The following is a 23,382-nucleotide window of genomic DNA, read 5'->3' on the forward strand; positions in this document are numbered from 1 at the left end:
TATTGAATTTTAGCCCAGCCTGGCGGAGGCGTAGAAACAGCTGACGCAATTTGGTGAGATGGGTTGCAGCAGTAGGGCCCGTAACGACAATGTCGTCGAGGTAATTAATGCAACTGGGAATGTCCTGCAGAAGTTGTTCCAAGAAGCGTTGGAAAATGGCTGGGGCGCTAGCCAGGCCAAACATGAGGCGTGTGACTTGGAACAGGCCGGCAGGCGTATTCAGAATAGTGAGGGCTTGAGAAGCTTCATCAAAAGGAACCTGGAGGTACGTCTCAGCGAGATCAATTTTGGTAAAGTAACGACCACCAGCCAATTTACGGAAGAGATCATCAGGCCGAGGGAGCGGAAAGTCGTCCACCTGGAACTGGGGGTTGAGGGACGCCGAAAAGTTCCCACAGAGACGGAGACACATGCCTGGCTTCTGGACGATGACGAGAGGCGTGGCCCAGGGGCTGAACTGAACAGGCCGTAGCACCCCTTCCTGTTGCAGATGGTCCAATTCGTCGCGCAGTGGCTGCTGGAGAGCGACGGGGACCTGCCTCGCCCGGAAGTATCGAGGGCAGGCTGACGGCCGGAGGTGGAGGGTCGCTGCAAACCCCTTGGCGCACCCGATGCCCGGGGAGAAGAGATCCTGGAATTCGGTGCAGAGAGAGTCAACTTCGGGAAACGGCACCTGTGGAGAAACCAGATGTACATGATCGTCGATTGTGAACCCGAACGTTTGGAAAACATCCAACCCAAACAGATCGGTAGCAGCAGAACTGTTGACTACCAGAAAAGAAATCGGACGACTGATTGATTTGTAAGAAACCACCGTCGTGAACTGCCCCAACAAAGCGATCTTCTGTCAGTTGTACGTAAGGAGGCGTCAAGGGGCCAGTTGCAGGCTTTGCGCTCCTAAAACGGTGTAGGTAGTGGAATTGAGCAGGGATACCGCAGCCCCTGTATTGACCTGCATTCGAACTGGCTTACCCAATATGGTAACATCAATATACAGTTTGGGGGACGCCGAAAACACAACTTGGTTGATGTCCGTGGTTGTCTCGGTGTCGTAGCGCCTGGAGATCGGCGCCGTGACAGAGCGACAGGCAGATGCAAGGTGCCCGTCTGGACCGCAACGGCGAAACGTCGCCCAGCGGTCAGGACAATCCTCGCGTTCATGTTGGGAGTAGCATCCCGGACAAGATAGAAGGCGCAGGAGTTCCCTGCGGCGGCGTTGCTGGCCTGGCGGCGGCTGCTGATTGTCTTCCTGGAACGACCGTCTTTTCTTCTTTTCCATACGCCGAGTAAATGCCGGGGTGTTGCGCTCGGGAGTGCGGCGTGAAGGTGCGTATATGGCCGCGACGTGCTCCTGGACGTTGGAAGTCTCTTCTCGGATGGCTGCGACGTCGGCCCACGTTTCCAATCTGCGGTCAGCTGCAGTAGAAACTTCAAACTTGAATACAAGTTCTATGATTTGATTTAGCGACGGGTCCTCCAACTTTAAGGCGTCGTGGTGGAAAGCCGCGTGTGGGGCTGCTTGGATCAGGTGATCCCGGACCATGTCACCTGCGTAATATTCCCGGGATATGCGGGTGACAAAGTTGACCTTCCGAGCGAGACCTTGGAGTTGAGCAACCCATTGTCGGTACGTCTGATCGGGTTTCTTTCTACTCTGGTGAAATTTCACTCTTGCTGTCATGACGTGATATCTGCGGCGATAGTAGGAGGTGAGACACTCACATATGGCGGAGAAGGTAAGACTGTCAGGATCACGTGGCTGGAGTTTCGTCAGGAGCACGTACATACGGGTGACATTCCAAGAAAGAAAATAGGCTCTCTGATCATTTTCCTGGGATACCTGATGAATCCAGAAATGTTGACGAATCCTCTTTTCGTATGTTTCCCAATCTTCAGCATCTTCATCGAATGCCGGGAACGCTGGTGGTGTCGGTGGACGGTAAAGACTTTGAATTTTCGGCAATCAGTTGCTGCTGCAGTATCGCGAACTGCTGAAAAAGTTGATTCAGTACCTGCTGCACTGGTAGATCCTGCTGTTGCAGTTGTGGTTGTGGTTGTTGTTGTTGTGGCTCCATCTTCTTTGGGTTGTCGAATCCCTTACTCGTCGCCAATGTTGTATTCTCCAACGGTTTATTGAACGTAACTTCTTCAAAAATACAATAGCCGGCTGTACAATAGATGTAGACGACCGTCGCTCTAGCCGGAGATGTCGTTCCTCTCGGTCGGCGGTGCAGTATAGCGACTTCGGTGATATCTTCTCGGAGACAGTGCTATAGCGGTTGCCATTAGCAGCGGACGAAGACTACTCTGCTTTCGACTGACCGGGCTGGAGCCAATAGAAACCCGGCGTAGGAATCCATGGCCGGATATGTCGCGTCGACCTCTGCAAGGAAAGGTTCCTATTAATCGACTGGAATCTTCGGCGTGTTTACCTGATGTCTTCGCCTGGTTGGCTGTTGGTTTGTTTCCCTCACACCGCGGCTGTTATGCGGTGCTGCCTGCGATTTAGGGGAACCCTATGGCAGACAGTACAGTGACGATACGGCAAATGCAGTGTACCAACCACTAGTTAGTTAAGTGACACACAACAAACTAGGGAGGAGAAGTTGTGGCAGGCTTCAACTGCTTTTTGGTATATTCAGGGAAATTCTTACTAATCACTGTGGTGAATGTCCCCACCCCTTCCAAATCGTCGGTTTTCAGGGATGGATAGGAACGTAGAGGAGACGACGGAGGTAATGCTGTAAAACGTGGTCTTGAGGTGAATGTAGATACAGGTGACCAACCAAATCTGGGATACTTTGCTGAGGTTGAGTTAATGTCACTTTTAGTGTTAGCACTGCCTTTGCTCTGATCAGCTCACAATTTGCGAGCTCTATTCTCCAAGTTGTTTTGCTTATTCATTCGTTTCACTTACTTCGACCATCGATCCATTTTTTAACTTCAGTTTGCGAGCTGCACAGACTACTAAAGCAAATCGCAGTTCAGTAACTAGCTTTTATTACGTTTGAGGTACGTCCCAGTACGTTGTGTTCCAATTCAAGTTCACTTAATGAGTCAATTTTGTACTTCTGCGTACATCAAAGTATATACCGTTGTGGAACTGACTTTGTTAAAAACATTTTGAGATATTCCTTCACCCTTAAATAATATTTTAGTTGGTGTTTCAAGAAAGAAGTACTCTCTCTCATGATCAAACGAGTTGATATTCATCTTTTGTTTAAAATAAATAATTGCATATCATTTAATCTTGATAGTAACTTGAGAAAATAAACTCGTAGGTTAAAGCATAGGATTATGCTCTCTTTCGTCCTACAACAGTCCTGGTCAGGCGACCTTAATTAAAGTATAATAATGTCCGATTTCCTTTGTATAACTACATGGTGCTCTCACTGTGGTGGCATTCCAATGTAAAATAGGCACCGCTGCATGGAACATTTGATGAGTCATGAAGGAAATTTACTTCATTTGCATCATGAAATATTAATGAGAATTGCTGTCATGTAAATTTACCACACTACTGATATTATAGAGAGTTTCAGTTACCAGATCGTATAACATTTCTGTGCCAAGTATGCAAGTGCGATAGGCTCTTTGCACACACTACTGCCAAGTCCCCACACGTTTGTTCTCATACCGACTATAAACTTAATGGCCTCTGGAATAATCTGACAACTGGAGTCAGAAACAGTACTGTGAAATGCCGAATACTGTTGTAGCGCTCTTTCGCGGTCATCGCTTCGCTTGCTTGTATTCTTTTCAGTAGTGGCAGCTTCACCATCGTGAATTACCTGTGTTTCACATTCTTGTTTTTTTCCTTGTTTTATTGTGTTGCAAATGAGGATAGACTGAAGTGCGTGTGAATAGAGTGGAAGTAGTCTGGTTGGTGAATGCGAAACAAACGTTACGTCAAGCAGTTCGATATTTGTTGCTATGCGGGACGTGTCACTGTGAGTTACGAAGAGATAGTGGTGCAAGTAAAACTACATTAAAAAAGCAGATGAATGAGACGCAAAAGGTGAGACAGGAAAACCTAGCGCAGAAGAAAAGGAAGAAAAGCTGCAGTAGGTAGAGCTAGCGAAAAGGAAAAGAGACGAAAAAGCTGGGGTAGACGTAGGGCAGATGAAGTGGATGCAAAAGCTGAGGCAGAAACGGAAGAAGCGAACGAGGACTGAAATCAGTTCCGGGAGAAGATGTACAAGCAATAAACAAAATCGATCTTCCTACAACACTTTCGACAAATACATCGAGGAAGTCTCCATAACAAGAGAAAGTGGCGTAGATAGGCTACGCCAGGGCGAAACTAGCACGGGAAAGACGAGAAAATTAATACCTCACTACGTAAAAAGGTAAAAACCATCGACGGCACGAATAAAGAATTTATACATCGAATGCAAAATCAGTAGCACGACCAGACGCAGAAGCGAAAAAGCCCATGTTGTTCGTTTAGACTGATACGTTTGCTTCGATGAAACTTGAAGTAGAAATTTGAAAACAGGAACTGAGTGACTGAAAATGGAGAAACGCATTTAACAGTATTGTAAGGTGCGAAAGTAGTGTGGGAAAATTCACAGTCCAATAGCGCGGCGCTATCCGGTACGAAGGGAATCTATGTTAGAGAAGCGAGTATACCCTCCGGTCTGCGTCCGGATACGAGATGTCGTTTTAATGAAAGACACTTTTTCTCGTAAAGGATATTTTAAATGTATATTTTAGGCAGGGACCTATAAATCGAAACTTGGATGGCACAATTTAGAAACAACCTACCAAGTTATTGGCTTTCCCAAATAAAATTTGAGTTAATTAAAAGCCACGTGTGTCGTGGATTCATCGCTAGAGTGCAACCAGTAACACAAAACTGTGCAACGATCGAGGGCTTTGAGGGTGAGATACTGAATATTATTGTTGGGTGACGGAACACAACAGAATAGGCTTGAGCATCAATAAATACCCGGACCCTGTAGCATTTCCAATCGTACGCCATATACTTTGACGCCATTCTTGGAATAGGGCATGAACGGATCCGGACATTCAGCCTACCACGAGACAAAGTGCCATCCACGTTCCAAATTTGCTGTGGGGCCACGTGACTAAAAAAAGGTAGAAAACTGAATAATACCGTATAGAGTGTTATTTCCCTTTCTGTGATCGGATCATAAAGCCTAGATAGGCTAACGTTTATGTATACAGGCAGCAACCTATACCATTAAATAACGGTAGAAAAGCCGACAAATACTTTCAGAAAAGACTACGTAACACTTAAATATATATTCAAAGTTACCATGTGTATCTTATTCCGTTAATGTGTTGTTGCTTTTGCCATTCTACATTTTATATCCTTCCTACTTCTTCCGCCATCGTTTACTTTCCCGCCCAAGTAGCAAAACACTTCTACCACTATTACCATCTCCTTTCTTTACTTAATTCCCTTAGCATCGACTGACCTAACTGGCATACAGTTCATTATCCTTCTATTTTTATCTGTACCTCAACAGAACAAAATGGATAATATGCACGTAATATTTAGTGCACGGGCGTTCAGCACTATTTGCCAATAAAAGCACAGAGCCTCCGATGAACGCTCATTTCAATTTGCAATCCACTACTGACCGAAAAAACATAATACTAAGACCAGTAGTTTTATTATCGTGAGCGTATGCATAGTTTCACGTAGTACCCTGAAGTTGGTTCAAAATGGTTCAAATCGCTCTGAGCACTATGGGACTTAACATCTGAGGTCATCAGTCCCCTAGGACTTCGAACTACTTAAACATAACTAACCTAAGGACATCACACACATCCATGCCCGAGGCAGGATTCGAATCTAGACTGAAGCGTCTAGAACCGCTCGGCAACAACGGCCGGTACCCTGAATTTGGTCCAGTTTCCTCCAAACTAACCTTTTCATAGACCAAAAGCCGCAGTTAGTACAGAAACATTAACATATCCATAAAGGAGTTCCTGTCGACGTGTAATTGTTAGAATAGTGCAGAAAGCGTTCCATTTGCGACCAAGGCTATTTCTAATTTCAGCCTGACTCCAGATGACTTACTGAATGGGTTCCGAACTTCTCTCACTGTTGCTTGCGTCCCTGATATCATAAATACGTCGTCTGACAGTCGAAACTTAATGAAGACATGCACAAAGTCTTCATTGTTGTAGAGCATTGAATCCATTTAGCAGGTAGTTGCTCCGTACAGCGATTATAAAATAGAACAGGACCACTTCTACTGGAGGCCCTGATAGCAGCAGTTCCCAGAATGAAACACTGGAAGTAGTAAACAAAGCTTAGAAATAGACTGTATGGTGGAAGCATACATAGATCCATGCCTGCCGTAATGATTAAACTGTGTCCTGGGACCGAGTTTCACACAAAATTCTCCAAATTCTAAAAATGTATATTTACTCACTTCACAGCAAGAAATGTTTTATGACAGAAGAGACAGAAAACGTTTATAGGGTTTTGGAAAATCTTATTTAGCTATGAAGAATTTCGAGTATGGTCGCGCCTGGGAAGGTTTCCTTTTTCAGTGGATATAAATTCGAGTAAACAGATTTCAGTTACTCCTCTGCGTTTGTGACCTTGGTGTCAATTTTTGTGAAATCGAATGTGTTAACAGAGCCAAGAAGCGACTGCTGTCGTTCTCACCGCAATGGCTATCCCAGCGTTCATTTTTCCGTCAACGTAAACACACCAATTGGTTTTGCACTCTACTCATCACGTCCTTGTGGGTAGTGTGCTGTCTGTTTTCTATATATCTCCCAATAAATTTATATCTTCGTCTCTATCTACTTGATCACTCTACATTCACAAGTAAGTGCCTCACGTGGGTTTCATGGGGAAACCTTCAAGCTGTTTCTTTCCCGTTCCACTCTCGAAGAACGGGAGGAAAAATCGAACCCTCGTATCTTTCTGTGCGGGCTCTGATTTCTCTTATTTTACTATGATGATAATTTCTTCCTATGTAGATGGGCATCAACAAAATATTTTCCCACTCTGAAAAGAAATTTATTGATTGAAATTTCATGAGAAGATACTGCCGCAACAGAAACGCCTTCGTTTTAATGACTTCCACCCCAATTAATGTATCATATCGTGGGCACTCTGTCCTCTGTTTCGTGACAGTACAAAATGAGCTGCCCTTCTTTGAACTCTTTCGATGTCCTTCGTGGATCCGATTTGATTCAGATCCCAAGCATCACAGCAGTACTCCAGAAGATGACGTACTAGCGAAGTATAGGGACGCTGTTTAGTAGACCTGTTGCATTTTCTCCGTGTTGTGCCAATAAATCGTTGTCTTGGGCTTGCTTTACACACACCATTATCTATGTGATCATTCCAGTTTAATTTATTTGTACTTCGAATCCCTAAGTATTTAATAGAATTTACAGCCTTTAGATTTATGTGATTTATCGTGAAACTGAAATTCAGTTGTTTCGTTTTGGTGCTCATGTGTATAACTGCCCACTTTTCGTTATTTAGAGTCAGTTGCCATACAGATAACTTATCTAAATCGTTTTTCAATTGGTTTTGATCTTCTGGTGATATTATAAGACGGTAAATGACAGCGTCATCTGCAAACAATCAAAGAGAGCTACTCAGATGGTCTCCCAAATCGTTTATGTACATCAGGAACTGCAGATGGCCTGTAACTCTTCCTTGGCAGACGTCAGGTATTACTTCTGTCTTACTGGATGACTTTCCGTCATTTACTACGCACTGTTACCTTTCTGATATGAAATCACGAATCCAATTGCACAAATGAGACGATAATCCATTGATCAGAAGTCACATATGAGGTACCGTGTCAAAAGCTTCTGGAAATCTAAATATATGGAATCAATTTGACATCCCCTGACAATAGCACCCATTACTTCGTAACAATTATGAGTTAGTTGTGTTTCACAAGAACGATATTTTCAAAATTCTTGTTGACTGGACGTCAATAAATCGTTTTCTTTGCAATGACTCACAATGTTCGAAAAGAGTGCATGTTCCAAAATCCTACTGCAAATCGATGTAGGCGGGGTCTGTAATTAGGTGGATTACTCCTATGTCCTTTCTTGGATATTGGTGCTACTTGTGCAACCTTCCAGTCTTTAGGTATGGATCTTTCAACGAGCGATCGGTTGCATATGATTGCTAAATATAGAGCAATTATATCATCATAGACATAATGACCTTTCTAGACTCTGAGAAGCTCATCAAGGCGAAAATCCCCATTAATGTACGAGTACAATATAAATTATCAATCTTTGGAAGCGGAAACATCAGTCAAGTATCTGGGTGTGACTATTCGAAATAATCTCAAAAGGAATGATCAGATTACACAAATAACAGGTAAGGTGAACTCTACATTGCGGTTTATTGGTAGAATCCTGAAGCGATGCAGCCCTTCAACAAAGGAAAAGCTTACAATACGTTAGTTCGTCCAGTCTTAGAGTATTATTCGTCTGTATGGGACCCTTACCAGTTGGGTCTGATCAAAAAATTGAGAAGGTCCAAAGAAGAGCGGGAAGATTCGTGACTGGTAGATTTAGCCATCGTGAGAGCGTTACAGATTTCATAGAAAGTTTGAAGTGGGACACACTTGCAGATAGACGACGTGCTAAACAGAAGGTGCTGCTCACTAAATTCCGAAATCCAATCTTCACCGAGGATGTAGAGCATATATTATTACCACCAACTTTCAAATCGCGTAATGATCATCATTCAAAGATAAGGGAAATAAGAGCTCGTACTGAGGCGTTCAGACAGTCGTTTTTCCCTCGTGCGATCCGCGAGTAGAACAGAGGCGGGCAATATGACTTTGGAGCGAATTGTGACCTCCGCCACACTCCGCTTGGTGGCTAGTGGAGTATACATCTACACCTACATTTCTACTCCGCAAGCCACCCAACGGTGTGTGGCGGAGGGCACTTTACGTGCCACTGTCATTACCTCCCTTTCCTGTTCCAGTCGCGTATGGTTCGCGGGAAGAACGACTGTCTGAAAGCCTCCGTGCGCGCTCTAATCTCTCTAATTTTACATTCGTGATCTCCTCGGGAGGTATAAGTAGGGGGAAGCAATATATTCGATACCTCATCCAGAAACGCACCCTCTCGAAACCTGGCGAGCAAGCTACACCGCGATGCAGAGCGCCTCTCTTGCAGAGTCTGCCACTTGAGTTTGTTAAACATCTCCGTAACGCTATCACGGTTACCAAATAACCCTGTGACGAAACGCGCCGCTCTTCTTTGGATCTTCTCTATCTCCTCCGTCAACCCGATCTGGTACGGATCCCACACTGATGAGCAATACTCAAGTATAGGTCGAACGAGTGTTTTGTAATCCACCTCCTTTGTTGATGGACTACATTTTCTAAGGACTCTCCCAATGAATCTCAACCTGGTACCCGCCTTACCAACAATTAATTTTATATGATCATTCCACTTCAAATCGTTCCACACGCATACTCCCAGATATTTTACAGAAGTAACTGCTACCAGTGTTTGTTCCGCTATCATATAATCATACAATAAAGGATCCTTCTTTCTATGTATTCGCAATACATTACATTTGTCTATGTTAAGGGTCAGTTGCCACTCCCTGCACCAAGTGCCTATCCGCTGCAGATCTTCCTGCATTTCGCTACAATTTTCTAATGCTGCAACTTCTCTGTATACTACAGCATCATCCGCGACAAGCCGCATGGAACTTCCGACAATATCTACTATGTCATTTATATATATTGTGAAAAGCACTGGTCCCATAACACTCCCCTGTGGCATGCCAGAGGTTACATTAACGTCTGTAGACGTCTCTCCATTGATAACAACATGCTGTGTTCTGTTTGCTAAAAACTCTTCAATCCAGCCACACAGCTGGTCTGATATTCCGTAGGCTCTTACTTTGTTTATCAGGCGACAGTGCGGAACTGTATCGAACGCCTTCCGGAAGTCAAGAAAAATAGCATCTACCTGGGAGCCTGTATCTAATATTTTCTGGGTCTCATGAACAAATGAAGCGAGTTGGGTCTCACACGATCGCTGTTTCCTGAATCCATGTTGATTCCTACATAGTAGAGTCTGGGTTTCCAAAAACGACATGATACTCGAGCAAAAAACATGTCCTAAAATTCTACAACAGATCTACGTCAGAGATATAGGTCTATAGTTTTGCGCATCTGCTCGACGACCCTTCTTGAAGACTTGGACTACCTGTGCTCTTTTCCAATCATTTGGAACCTTCCGTTCCTCTAGAGACTTGCGGTACACGGCTGTTAGAAGGGGGGCAAGTTCTTTCGCGTAATCTGTGTAGAATGGAATTGGTATCCCTTCAGGTCCAGTGGACTTTCCTCTGTTGAGTGATTCTAGTTGCTTTTCTATTCCTTGGACACTTATTTCGATGTCAGCCATTTTTTCGTTTGTGCGAGGATTTAGAGAAGGAACTGCAGTGCGGTGTTCCTCTGTGAAACAGCTTTGGAAAAAGGTGTTTAGTATTTCAGCTTTACGCGTGTCATCCTCTGTTTCAATGTCATCATCATCCCGGAGTGTCTGGATATGCTGTTTCGAGCCACTTACTGATTTAACGTAAGACCAGAACTTCCTAGGATTTTCTGTCAAGTCGGTACATAGAATATTACTTTCGAATTCACTGAACGCTTCACGCATAGCCCTCCTTATGATAACTTTGACATCGTTTAGCTTCTGTTTGTCTGAGATATAGATGTGGAACCTGACTGTTACACCGTCATGACCGGAGGCGTTGCCTTTATGAAGTATTTTAAGCTGCTGTGACAAACAGAGAACAACTACTTATAAGTTATTCATGTTAGCAGACGTTCTTGGTTCGAATTGTGGAATGTCTACATCGTCTTCTTTGGTGGAGGAATTTCGGAAAACCTTATTTTGTAACCCTTCTTTAGTGACACGGTCGTCTGTAGAATCACCATTGTTATCGTGCAGTGAGGGTATTGATTGTGTCTTTCTACTGGTGTACCTTACGTACGACCAGAATGAATATGTATTTTCTACCAGATTTCGAGACAGATTTTAGGTATGAAAAGTATTAAGACCATCTCCGATTGAAGTTCGCACAACATTTCGAGCCTGCGTAAAATATCGTCAATATTGAGGGCTTTATGTTGTTTTAAGTATGGTATGCTTTTTTTGTTAGTTCTGCAATATTGTTCTGATCTGTTTAGTGTATCATGGGGGACCAGTAGTATCTCTTTTTAATTAATTTTGTATACGTTTCTCAAGAGCCGTCATTATGTTTAAGTCACATCTGGTCTGCGATTACATATTCCCATTGGAAGGAGTGGAAACGGTCTCTTAGGAAGGTCTCAACGATTTTTTATCTACTTTTTAAATGGATATATTTGCGTTAATTTTGGGTGTATATGGATGTTACGGTATTCAGTCACGCATTAAAAACCTTGTGGTCATTAATCACTGTATTTCGTCATGATGCTGCCTATTTACTCTGGATTATTTGTTGCTAAGAGGTCAATGTTCTCGTAAACATTTACATTTCGAGCGGGCTACAGTACTAACGGTTTAAACTAATTTTCTAAGAACGTGTTTAGAACGATTTCGGGTGACGTTTTATGCCTACCTATGACTCAAAACATGTATTTTCGACGGCTTGTAAAAGATAGATTGAAGCCATCACCAGCTATAATGTATGAGTGTGGCATCTCTCTGAAATCAGACTCAAGTTTTCTTTTAACTGTTCAGCAACTGCATCATATGAGTTTGGGAAAAAAATTATAATAAAAATAAAAAACTTGTATTATATGAGGGTCGATACAAGCGACAATACAATTGCGAGTACTTTACACTACACTGCTATTAAAACGAAAAATAGTGACTCATAAGCAAGAAGTTAAAGCAATATGCTAATATTTACACAGTTACTTGAAAATGAGTCGCTCTTGTTTGAAGCTCGTAAATACAATTCGTAAACAAGTAGCGTAGTCGCCTTATCTGCAGCAGCAGCGGAAGGCGCCCTCACGCTGGCGTTCCTACCGACAGTAAATTAAACTTTTTTCTAACGTCATTATTGGCACATAACACACAATTGAAAAGAAAAAAGATATTTGTTTAATCTTTTATTCATTAACAGCAAACTGTGCAAAGAATTGGACTCTTTCTTTGATGTAGGAAAATGTCGATGGCTTACAGGAACTAATATACCACAAAGACGGAGAAATGTGTGGAATACCAAATAAATACCTAGAGGCTACTGGAAAGAATCTCAGGAAACAGGCTACATCACACGAATAGGCGGAGGTGGCCATCCCGGTATTTCCAGTGAAACAAATGATGTACGACTCTTGGACAATATATCCGTCATTGCAATCATCAGCTATCGCTCACTGAGAGGGTTTTTTCGGTATCTTGATAACTTAGAAAAATGTTGCAAGGAGACTGACGGATGTCGGACTTTATAGTCAGAGAGCTGCTACAGGGCAGTCTTTGACTAGAAGTTCGACCGTGGGTCACCTGTGCCAGATCAGTACCCAACACATTATCCGTCATTTTTTATGACCGCTCGAAGGTATAGGGGCACTGGCAATACTGAATGCCTAGAGAGATTTTCCTATTCATTTACCTTCCACCATGTATTATCTATCTTTGACCACAGAGTATCGGAGTTCCATGCTGCAGGTGGTATCGGCCTCGTAACCTCCGCCACACAATCATCTATGTTGTTGAAGTCTGGTTACCTCCGCGCAATAGGAAGAAGTTTAATTCTTTGCTGCCGTTGGAGCCAGTTCTGAACGCCTATGCTGTTACGAATGCGGCTGTGGTCCTGTAAGGATATTGTCATCAGTTACGTAGGAGACAAAATATCCTGATTAACTGTATAGATTTTAATTTTCCATACTGTGAACAAATTCGACCCCTGCAATGCTTAAGTTATGGGTTTAGCCGTCATATTAGGTGAAGTGCTTTCAGATTCCATGAAACTTCGTTGAGTGCAGTGGACCGAAAACCACAACACACTCACAAGGGAAGAGCGCGGGGATGGAAATCAAAGTACAATATCAATGGCGATATAGTTTAAGGTGTCAAGTATCTAACTCCGGTGGGCCTTCGTTTGTGGTATACTGCCCTCCATTAAAGTGGTATCAGTTTTCGTAACGATGAGATAGCCCAGTATGACTAATTGTGGGCTGACCTGTTCGTGGTCTTGGATAAGAACAAATCGTGTAATATTTAAATTTTTTATCTTTATTAGCATCGAAATGCGTTACTGTATTAACTGAATATAGTCGAGAACTCCGCAAACTTTCTGTTACACTATGTTTCCTGGCTGTAAAGGCTAATGTGCTTTGTCTATAAAAAACGTCACTTACCCTTTACTATACTATTTTCTCTTTCTCTCGCACCACTCGCATAGGTTCAGGAAAGATACAGATATGTGTTTGCAGAGAGACGTTCTGTAAGGACTTCACACACACTCGCTCGCTCAATGGGCTGCGTTTACCGGAGGCGATCGTGACCGCCGGCGTCCCCCTTACAAATTACGTGTCACTGTGGTCAGTCGCGGCACGTTGTCTGGGGGAAAACGCCTACATTGACATACATAACTGATATCAGAACGTTAATGAAATAAGTTTCTTCTTCAATTTAGTAACAACTAAACGCCACTGTGAGGACATATTTCCATGCATATCTCACAATGCTAGATTAGTTTATGTTTCTAATATTGCTATGACGATCAACACCATGTTATGTGCAAAACGTATCATAACGAATACATTTATATGTGTCAACGGCATAATAAATACCAAACAATTTGTATTTAGTCTCTTTGTCATCCATTATGTAATCAACGTAATGGAGGCAGTTGTCAGTTGTTAGCAACAGTGAAAGTAGAAGAGGGACAAAGAAACAGAAAAACGGTGAGCAGTGTTCGAATCTGATGAGAAAATCTTCTTGCCTACTTACGGAGGACCATATCCCTAATCGAAGGCTCACCATTGTGAACGGATTTAGGGTGAGATTGCTGACTCCTCAGACTTCGTACCCATTCCGTTCGCTCTCCGATCGCTATCCCCTACCCCGCACACGTCCCTTGTGCACATGCGCTGTCAGGTTGGCACGCAAATATGACGGACGACATGAAATCAGCTGGGACAGATCTTGCCACGCCTGACTGGCAAAAGCATTATCATTCAGCCATTCAACCGTACCAGAAGAATGGTAAATACATTTATGAAACGTGGGACACATTTTAGTTAGAGTACTCAATTATACCGAGCAGCTATATTGTAAGAAAAAAATGGTTCAAATGGCTCTGAGCACTAAGGGACTTAACATCTGAGGTCATCAGTCCCGTAGAATTTAGAACTACTCAAACCTACCTAACCTAAGGACATCTCACACATCCATGTCCGAGGCAGGATTCGAACCTGCGACCATAGCGGTCGCGCGGTTCCAGACTGAAGCGCTTAGAACCGCTCTGCCACAACGGCCGGCTATATTCTAAGATATGCCAGTTGTCTCCGTTAGAGTGGGATCTTACCTTACAGCCGGCCTGTGTGGCCGAGCGTCTCTAGGCTCTTCAGTCTGGAACCGCGCGACCGCTATGATCGCAGGTTCGAATCCTGCCTCGGACATGGATGTGTGTGATATCCTTAGGTTAGGTAGGTTTAAGTAGTTCTAAATTCTACGGACTGGTGACCTCAGATGTTAAGTCCCATAGTGCTCAGAGCCATTTGAACCAATCTTACCTTACAAAAGAGGCTATAGATTCAGAGATTATTGAATTGTACCGCGAAAGACCAATGATCATTAAATTAACTAGTACTAAGAAACTATGTGTACAAAGAGGCTATTGAATTATTGGCAGACTTCCACAGGTGGTGTGTTTGTGATGGAGGAAAAAGGAACGCTCGACCAGCCAATGTGATCTCAAAGATAGCAGTCATTTCTTAGCTCTGATAACATCATTAGACTACATAAAGACTGGCACCCAGCTCACAAATCCAGAGGAATAACTGAAATCTGCATTACTCAAATTTATATCGTCAGAAAAAGGAAACCTTCTAAGACGTGACCAGACTCAGAAGTCTTCATAGCTAAATGAGATTTTCCAAAACAATATAAATTATTTCTTCATCTTACGTCATAAAAGGTGTTACTCTCAAGCGAGTAAATATATATTTTTAGGATCGTGGAGAATCTACATAAACTCGATCCCAGGACACATTTTAATTATTATGACAGACAGGGATCGATGCATGCTTCCACCAAGTAGTCTATTTCTACGCAGTCGTGGTTAGTGCGCCTAGCGTGTCATTCTAGGACCTGCTGCCATCAAGCCCTAGATCAGAAGCGTGCCCTGTTGTTTTCGAATCGCTGTACGAAACAACTAGCAGCTAAATCGATTCGATACTCTACAACAATGAATAAGTTGGTGCATGTCTGCATTATGTTCTGACTTTCAGATGACGTGTTTATGAAAGCAACAAGGCATGCAACAAAGAGAGAATTTAGGAATCCATTCAGTACATCATCAGGAGTGGGGCTGAAACAGTACTGGCCGCAAATTTATCGCTACCTAACGTAGCAATGTGCTCTAACAGTTATACGTCGATAGTAATTCCCATATGAATATATGGATATATTTGTACTAACTGCGCCTTTTGGGGTACGAGGAATTTAATTCGGAGGAGACTAAACCAAAATCAGCGTCCTCCTTCAAACCATGCACACGCTAACGGTAGTAATCCTGCTGCTTCTAGTTTTATGTTTCTTTCTGTCTGTAGTGTACTGCAATTTGCAACGATCGTTCATCCAACGCTCTGTACTTTTATGAGCAAATAATCCTGAATTCCCGCGCAATAAACATTTTGTATAGACATTCTCTTTATTCTGCTGATGTATAGCTAAAAATAAAACTTTGATAAACAGTAAGCCCGTTCAGTCAGTTGACATTGGGGGTGTTATGTAAGGAACTATGACGCTGATCATAGTATAAGTATTTCACTACGTGAGCGAGAGACAAGATGATGGTGACAAATGAAGAAGGATATAAAATGTAGAATGGCTCAAATGGCTCTGGGCACTATGGGACTTAACATCTATGGTCATCAGTCCCCAAGAACTTAGAACTACTTAAACCTAACTAACCTAAGGACATCACACAACACCCAGTCATCACGAGGCAGAGAAAATCCGTGACCTCGGCGGGAATCGAACCCGGGAACCCGGGCGCGTGAAACGAGAACTATAAAATGTAGAATGACAATAGCAACAAGAGGTTTTCTGAAAAGGGAAACATGCTAACTTCAAATATGAATTTCAGTGTTTCAAAGTCTTTGCTGAAAGTATTTGTCAACTTTCCAGCCATTATTTAGTAGTGTAGGTTGTTGTGAGTACAGATAAACCTTATAAATATCTATATTTTACCCATGATCCATCTCATAGAAATGGGAGTAACAGACTATGAGTTATAAATAAGTTTTCTACTGTTCTAGCCACGTAGCACATAGTGTATCTGCAACGTAGAGAGCACACTGTCAAGTGATGCATTGTGTGTAGCATTCGGGCTACGAATTCACATTCATCTTGGCACTAGCCTTTGCTACGTAGTAGGCTTTGTTTGGCAATGATAATGTATTCCCTGCAACAGTGCCTTGACCAAATTGTTCGATAGCGCTCACTTGCTAAAACTCGAAATCAGTTCTAGTTTGGTTACAAACACTGTATCTTTCCAATTTCTTCCATTGCCTTTTTCACTGAGCCACTAACAGTGGCAAGCAAGTAACGAATCTTAACCTTCCGTGTCTTATATCTCCTAGCACCATTGAAGGGGTTGACATAGTCGACTGCTTCGAGAATACTTAGTCTAGTCAGCAAGAGAAGAGAAAGACTCTGAACAAATTGGCAACATCTGTCAGTCACACGAATTTGAATTTTGTTCGTCACTCAGTATCAAGCCAGACAGGGAAAGTTATGAAAGCAATGAACAACCTTTTTCGCATGAACGGTCTATGATTGACCTGGAGTTGAAAAACGAATGAAAGGGAACAACTGCAGATTTCCGTACTACTTCTGTTTTGTTTCTGCTACAGTTGTCATATGTTAAATTTTTCCCTCTCAGTCTACAATTTGATTTATTACTCTGTGACATCGACGTAGTAGCCTACCCTCAATAATATATCCACATTTCCTGACAATCTGGACGCGAATGACTGAAGAACGGACGTAATACAGTCCGTTTAAGGTGAAGAGTGTGTACCGTAGTATATTACTAGTTCTTGACATTTTGAACAAAGTCGTTTAGAACACACTTAGTTTTGTTAAAATAAGATGTCGCCGCAAGCCGAACAGATTGATTGTGCTACAAATTTTCAATTTTCAATGGTGTAATCTGCTCTCCGTTAAAGGTCGTCACTTAGATTGGCGTCTGGTGGCGCAGCTCCACTGAAGGCAGGTTGGAGCAGGCTGCGGATAGCAGTGAGGACACTGAAAGCCGTCCATGAAGTTTTTCTTATTGCTAATGCGGTTGAGACTTGGCACTACTGATGACGACTTCTGACACCTCGTGATCGTTCACTCACTTTGAAGATTGATGTTGAGTGTTCTCCCTGAATTCTTGTCATATTTTGTTTTCATACTGATGAGGCATCCTGTATAGTCATCGCGTTTTTAGAGCATCGAGATACTAAATTTAAAAGTCGGGTACAGCTTAGCAGCTACACGCTAAGAACACCTTTTCATTGCGTCAGATATACGATTAGTCTTCTTGCACTTACATTAATGTTAATCGCAAACTTTCTTTGTAGTTCAATTAGCATCAATTGCTCCACTCTTCCCTCCCCCCCCCCCCCCACCAAAGCCATCCCCACTCGCAGCTCTGCAGTTATAACATAGCAATTATGTGTGATTCAGTTTCTCAATGCGTTAGTGCGAATTATAGGAACGTCATGAATTCTCGAATTATGATTTTAGTTTAAGTATAATGAGTAATGAAACCAATCTTTTCTAGTTAAGAACGTGATCTTTCAGCCCTTTCAGTTACATGACCAATCAGAAACAAATGAAATAACTCAACATCGCAAGGCAACTTGTGCTTTACTGTAAGATATGTTTTCCATATCAGACATAGTTAATGGTTTCAACTCCACTCTCAATACTTCGGCAACATATAGAGAAGACTATTACATGCGTTGTTTCCACATGAGGTCGCGCGTCGATTAATTGTATCACTTGTGTCATACTATATATTATTGTTCATCTTGCACATCTAACTTTTCTTGTGGATATACTGCTTCTCCAAAAACTAGTGAATTAGTAATAATCTATTCTTAAATTGCCACTAGAAGGAACTGAGAAGTGGTATATAAGATTGAGCTATTTATTTTATCCACTACTGGTTGCAATTATCGCTCAACGAGTTTGATAAACCTTTTTTTCAAATTAATCATTGACAAACTACAGGTATTTAAGACTGACTGGAGAAGCATATCAAAAAATAATAAGCTCAGTCTGTGCACATCACAAAATATAGGTGAAGTCCACATAACAGTGTGCCGATAATGTAGCCCCTGGAATCATATAACTCCTACGGCCGCCTGCTGCCCTGGCATCGAGCGGGAAGACGGACGGAGACGAGTGTCTCTACCAATGAGACGTCCTTCTACCCCACTATATCTAGTGGGCAGGACAGGGCGTGGTCTGGGTGGAGCTTAGTGTTGTGGACCTTCTCAGGTGTCATGCTTTCCTAACACCTACCTGGGTCCGAGGCCCTTGGCGGTGTTGTGTCATCCGTCTTGGATACCCGCCAGGAGATGCTCACTAGAGACGTCAGTGTTTCAAGCGTTACCTGATTTCGGCTGTGATTTATTTTGCCTCGATAGTTACTTTGAGTTATAGGAAACACTGAAATGTGCTCAAGGACTGAAGCCGCAAACTGAATGCACCCACTAAATGGCTTTATTCAATCTTTGTGCTATACCTCTACCATTTGGGGAGGGCAGCAATTGAATCTGTCATTCCATTTCCGCTTGTGTTCACAATCTGAGCACTTAAATGTCATTGGGAAACGCAATAATTAGCCTAGGAACACTGAAAATTATCTGTTCGGCCATAATATAATTAGTTTTCAATTATGTTCACAACTCACACTCTTTAGAACGAAACCCAACCCCAAAAGCTGCTATGGGCATTTTACACAAACACTACTTTTTTCCAGATAAGTCACATATATATCAACTATGTACCATTACCATTCATTTCCTTTTCTCTTCGATTCGCAAATACATCAAGGAAAAATGACTGTCTACGTGCTTCTGCACGAGCCTTATTCTTTCTAATCTTATCTTCATGCTCCTTACGCGAAGTGTACGTCGGCAACAGAAGAATCTTTCTGCAGTCAGCCTCCAATGCCGTTTCTCAAAATTTCCTCAATAGTGCTCTTTGAAACTGTCTCCTTCTCTCCAGTGATCCTCAATTGAGTTCTTGAAGTATCACTGTAATCCCTGCATTTTGTTCGAACCTGCCATTAACAAATTTAGCAGCACTCCTCTGAATTGCATCGATGTATTCCTTGAATCCGACATTGAGCTGATCCGAAACATTCGAACAATAATCAGCAACGGTTCTTCTATGCGGCCTCCTTTATAAACGAAACACACTTCTCTAATATTCTCCCATTTACCTGAAGTCGATCATTCGCCATCCCTACTGCAGTCCTTACATGTTCATTCCATTTCATACTGCTTTGCGACATTACGCCTGCACACTTCATAGCTGTGACTGTATCATTCAGCTCACCACTAATACTGTACTCTATCATTATGGATTTGTTTCTCCTACTCATATGCATTAACTTACATTTTTCTAAATTAGAGCTCGCCGCCATTCTTTACGGCAACTAGAATTTTCGTCTGAGTTGCACTGTGTTCCCCTATAGTCACGTAACGGTTGGTTGGTTGGTTGTTGTGGGGAAGGAGACCAGACAGCGAGGTCATCGGTCTCATCGGATTAGGGAAGGATGGGGAAGGAAGTCGGCCGTGCCCTTTGAAAGGAACCATCCCGGTATTTACCTGGAGCGACTTAGGGAAATCACGGAAAACCTAAATCAGGATGGCCGGACGCAGGATTGAACCGTCGTCCTACCGAATGCGAGTCCAGTGTCTAACCACTGCGCCACCTCGCTCGGTAGTCACGTAACGACGACGTCTTCCCATGCACCTCATTATCATCAGGAAACAGGCACACACTGATGATTATCCTGTTCGCCAGAACATTTAAGTACACAGAAAGTAATAGCGGTCTTATCATACTTCCCGAGGGCACTACTCAAGATACCTTTGTCTTCAACGAAGACTCCCCATCATGGACACTATACTGAGTACTGTTACTTACGAAGTCTTCGAGGCACTCTGATTCCTGGGAACCTATTCCGTCTGCTTGTACCATTTTAACAGTTGGCATTGTGGGACCATGTAAAAATGCTTTTCGGAAATCAACGAACATGGAATTTTCCTGTTGCTTATCACCCACGGTTCGCAGAACCTCGTGTGAGAGAAGGGCAAGCTGAGTTTCACAAGAGCAATGCTTCCGAAAAGCCTGCAGATCTGTAGATACAAGCTTTCCGTCGCAGGTAAATTTGTTATGTTCGAACTGAAAATATGTTCATGGTTTCTGCAAGCAAGTCGATGTTAAAGATGTTGGTTTGTAATTTGGGCGGCCTGTTCTTTTCCCCTTCTTATACGCAGGAGTCACCTGCGCCTTTTTTTCAGTGGCTTGGAACTTCTTACTGGGCGAGAGATTCGTGATAAATATTAGCTAAGTAAAAGGACAAAGCAGCAGGTACCCTTTGTAAAACCAAATTGGGATTCCATCAGGACCTGGTGACCTAATTGCTTTCAGTTCTTTTAGTAGTTTCTCTACACCAGCGATGCTTATTACAGTGCCCTCCATAATGGAGTATGTTCTATGGTAAAATAACAGTAGGTTTGTACGGTTCTCCTGCGTGAACGATATCTTAAATGCGAAATTTCAAACGTCAGCTTTATCTTTGCAGTCTTCTACTGCCACTCCAGACTGGTCAACATTCACGTATCCAACTTTTAACATACACGGAAATTTCTGTCAACTTTTGCCTGTTGTCATTCGAGTGTCCTCTCTTGAACCGCGAGTGCTACAGCTTTTGCATTCTCAGAATGTTTCGAATTTTGTCGTTAAGCTACGATAGGTTTTTTCCATCTTTAATCCACTTACTCGGCAAATAATACTCAAGAGTATGATTTGCAATCAGTTTAAACTTTCCCCATAATTCCTGTTCGTCCATTGTACTAGAACTAAAAAATGTCAATTAATTCTCTTCCTGAGATGCTAATAACTGTCTACGTCATCTTTCTAGTTGAAATACTCTCCAAACGTTCTTGGCTGATTTAATAAATTTACTAACCCAAATCGCAATGATGACGTGATGGTCATTCGACCCTTTCGCTGTAATGATACTGTAAAGCAGGTCGGACCTGTGTGTACCTATGAGGTCTAAAATAGCCGCTAAAGACAGTTTTCTGGAAAGGTATTCAAAAGAACTTCACAAGACCGTCTCTCTGTACCCGCTGCAATGATTCCATGGACATCCCTGCGGTAGGCTGAATACCCTCCAACTAGTATTGCATGATCTGGGTATTTCGCACTGCTGATCGTAAACTTTATCGCAATGATTCAAAAGCCGTCGCTGCGGAATCCCGTACGAGATAAAAACATATTACAATTAGCTTGATTTCATCTACAAATGTTATGCGTGACCAAATAACTTCACTGTCACCCTCAGATTCGACGTCACTAGAGACAATATTTTTGCCAGCCGCATTGAATACATCCCTTCCTATGGCGTTTAATCTGTCCTCTATATACACTCCATGAATCGCTAAATATCTGTGACCTTCTTACTTCGGGTTTCAGCCAGCTCTCACTCCCGACGGTGAGAAGTTTCCTGGAGGGCAGTAGTTTCGGGAACTTTGTTACAAATACTTCGACAATTCTCTGATAAAATTTGACAGTCGAAGTGTCTTTACTCTGAACGTGATCTGGTTTTCCTACCTGCGAGTCACATGGCAGGTGTTCACCAGAGAATCTCAACATACCGCCTACCCAAAAAAGAAAATACCCTTGCGCACTCCACAAGTACTCTGTTATTCGTGTAGATAGTTCCTTTGTGAACTGCAACCCTGGCTTTTCAAGCAGAGTCTTATAATTCCCCACCCGATGACACAGACCCAGAAATTTTGGGTCACGTCCGTCAGGAGTTGATGAAGGCTTTGGTTAAAACCCTCCACATGGCTCCAAAACAAAGGACCTTGTTGTAAAGGACCTCAGAGATCATCATGTCTCCTTGACTATGGATGTTTCGGCGATCGAAACCCACAGCGGATTTTTCAACCATAAAATGTGGCAGAATAAGGGATAAGGGAACGCCCACAACAGTTAACAGAGAGATAAAAAGTCACCTAGTTTTTCTGTACAGTGAACTATAAACACACATAAAATGGAAGGAAATTAGCGTATTAAGTCTTCCAACTCCTTACACGTGCTTGCAATCGACCCGTGACTGTGATCAGAGGGTTCGTAATTTCCTTTACTGAAGATGCAGCCCTTGCCTGCGATTGGATTTTACATCAACTAAATAATTTGGTACTCTCTATTTGTAAGGACTGGACGAAAGGGTCACTTAGGCATCTCCTCGAGTGCGAGAAACATTTAGGAATCGTCTTAGGTATACAAGCACACTTTGTAGTATTTATTTCCGAATTAAGCTTCTGATAATCCAAACCGCGTTCACAGCTGTGTTGATTGACATCGAGTACCCACTTGCCCATGTCCTACACTCGCCGTACGTAAAGCATCGATTTCGTCTCCTATTAAGTGCGTTATTCAACATTGTCTTCACAATCACAGCTGATATATTAAGGACCTACGTGGATAGTCCTACCCTACCTGAATAAGAGTCGATCCCATAATCGATTATATATGTGTATCTTTATAAAGGTCACAAATTATTAAAAAGAAGCAGTCCTCTTTGTCACAACCAAGCAAATTGGTATTCATCGTTTGGCGCAAATAAATAACTGTAACTCGTTAAATTAAAGCTTAGGATTGTGTTCTCTTCCGTCCTCCAATAGTCCTGGTCAGGCGACTCCTATTAAGGTATAAATATGTCTGATTTCTTTTGTCTAGCTAAACTATGCTCTCACTGTGGCGGCATTTCACTATAATACTAGCACCACAACGTATAACATTTTATGTGTGATATAGGATCTTTACTTCATTTGCATAATTAAATTTTAATGAGAATTGCTCTCATTTGTATTGACCACAATATTGACACCATAAAAAGTTTCAATAACTGCAACTACCAAA

Source organism: Schistocerca nitens, chromosome 3 (genome assembly GCF_023898315.1).
Source record: "Schistocerca nitens isolate TAMUIC-IGC-003100 chromosome 3, iqSchNite1.1, whole genome shotgun sequence".
NCBI lineage: Eukaryota > Metazoa > Arthropoda > Insecta > Orthoptera > Acrididae > Schistocerca > Schistocerca nitens.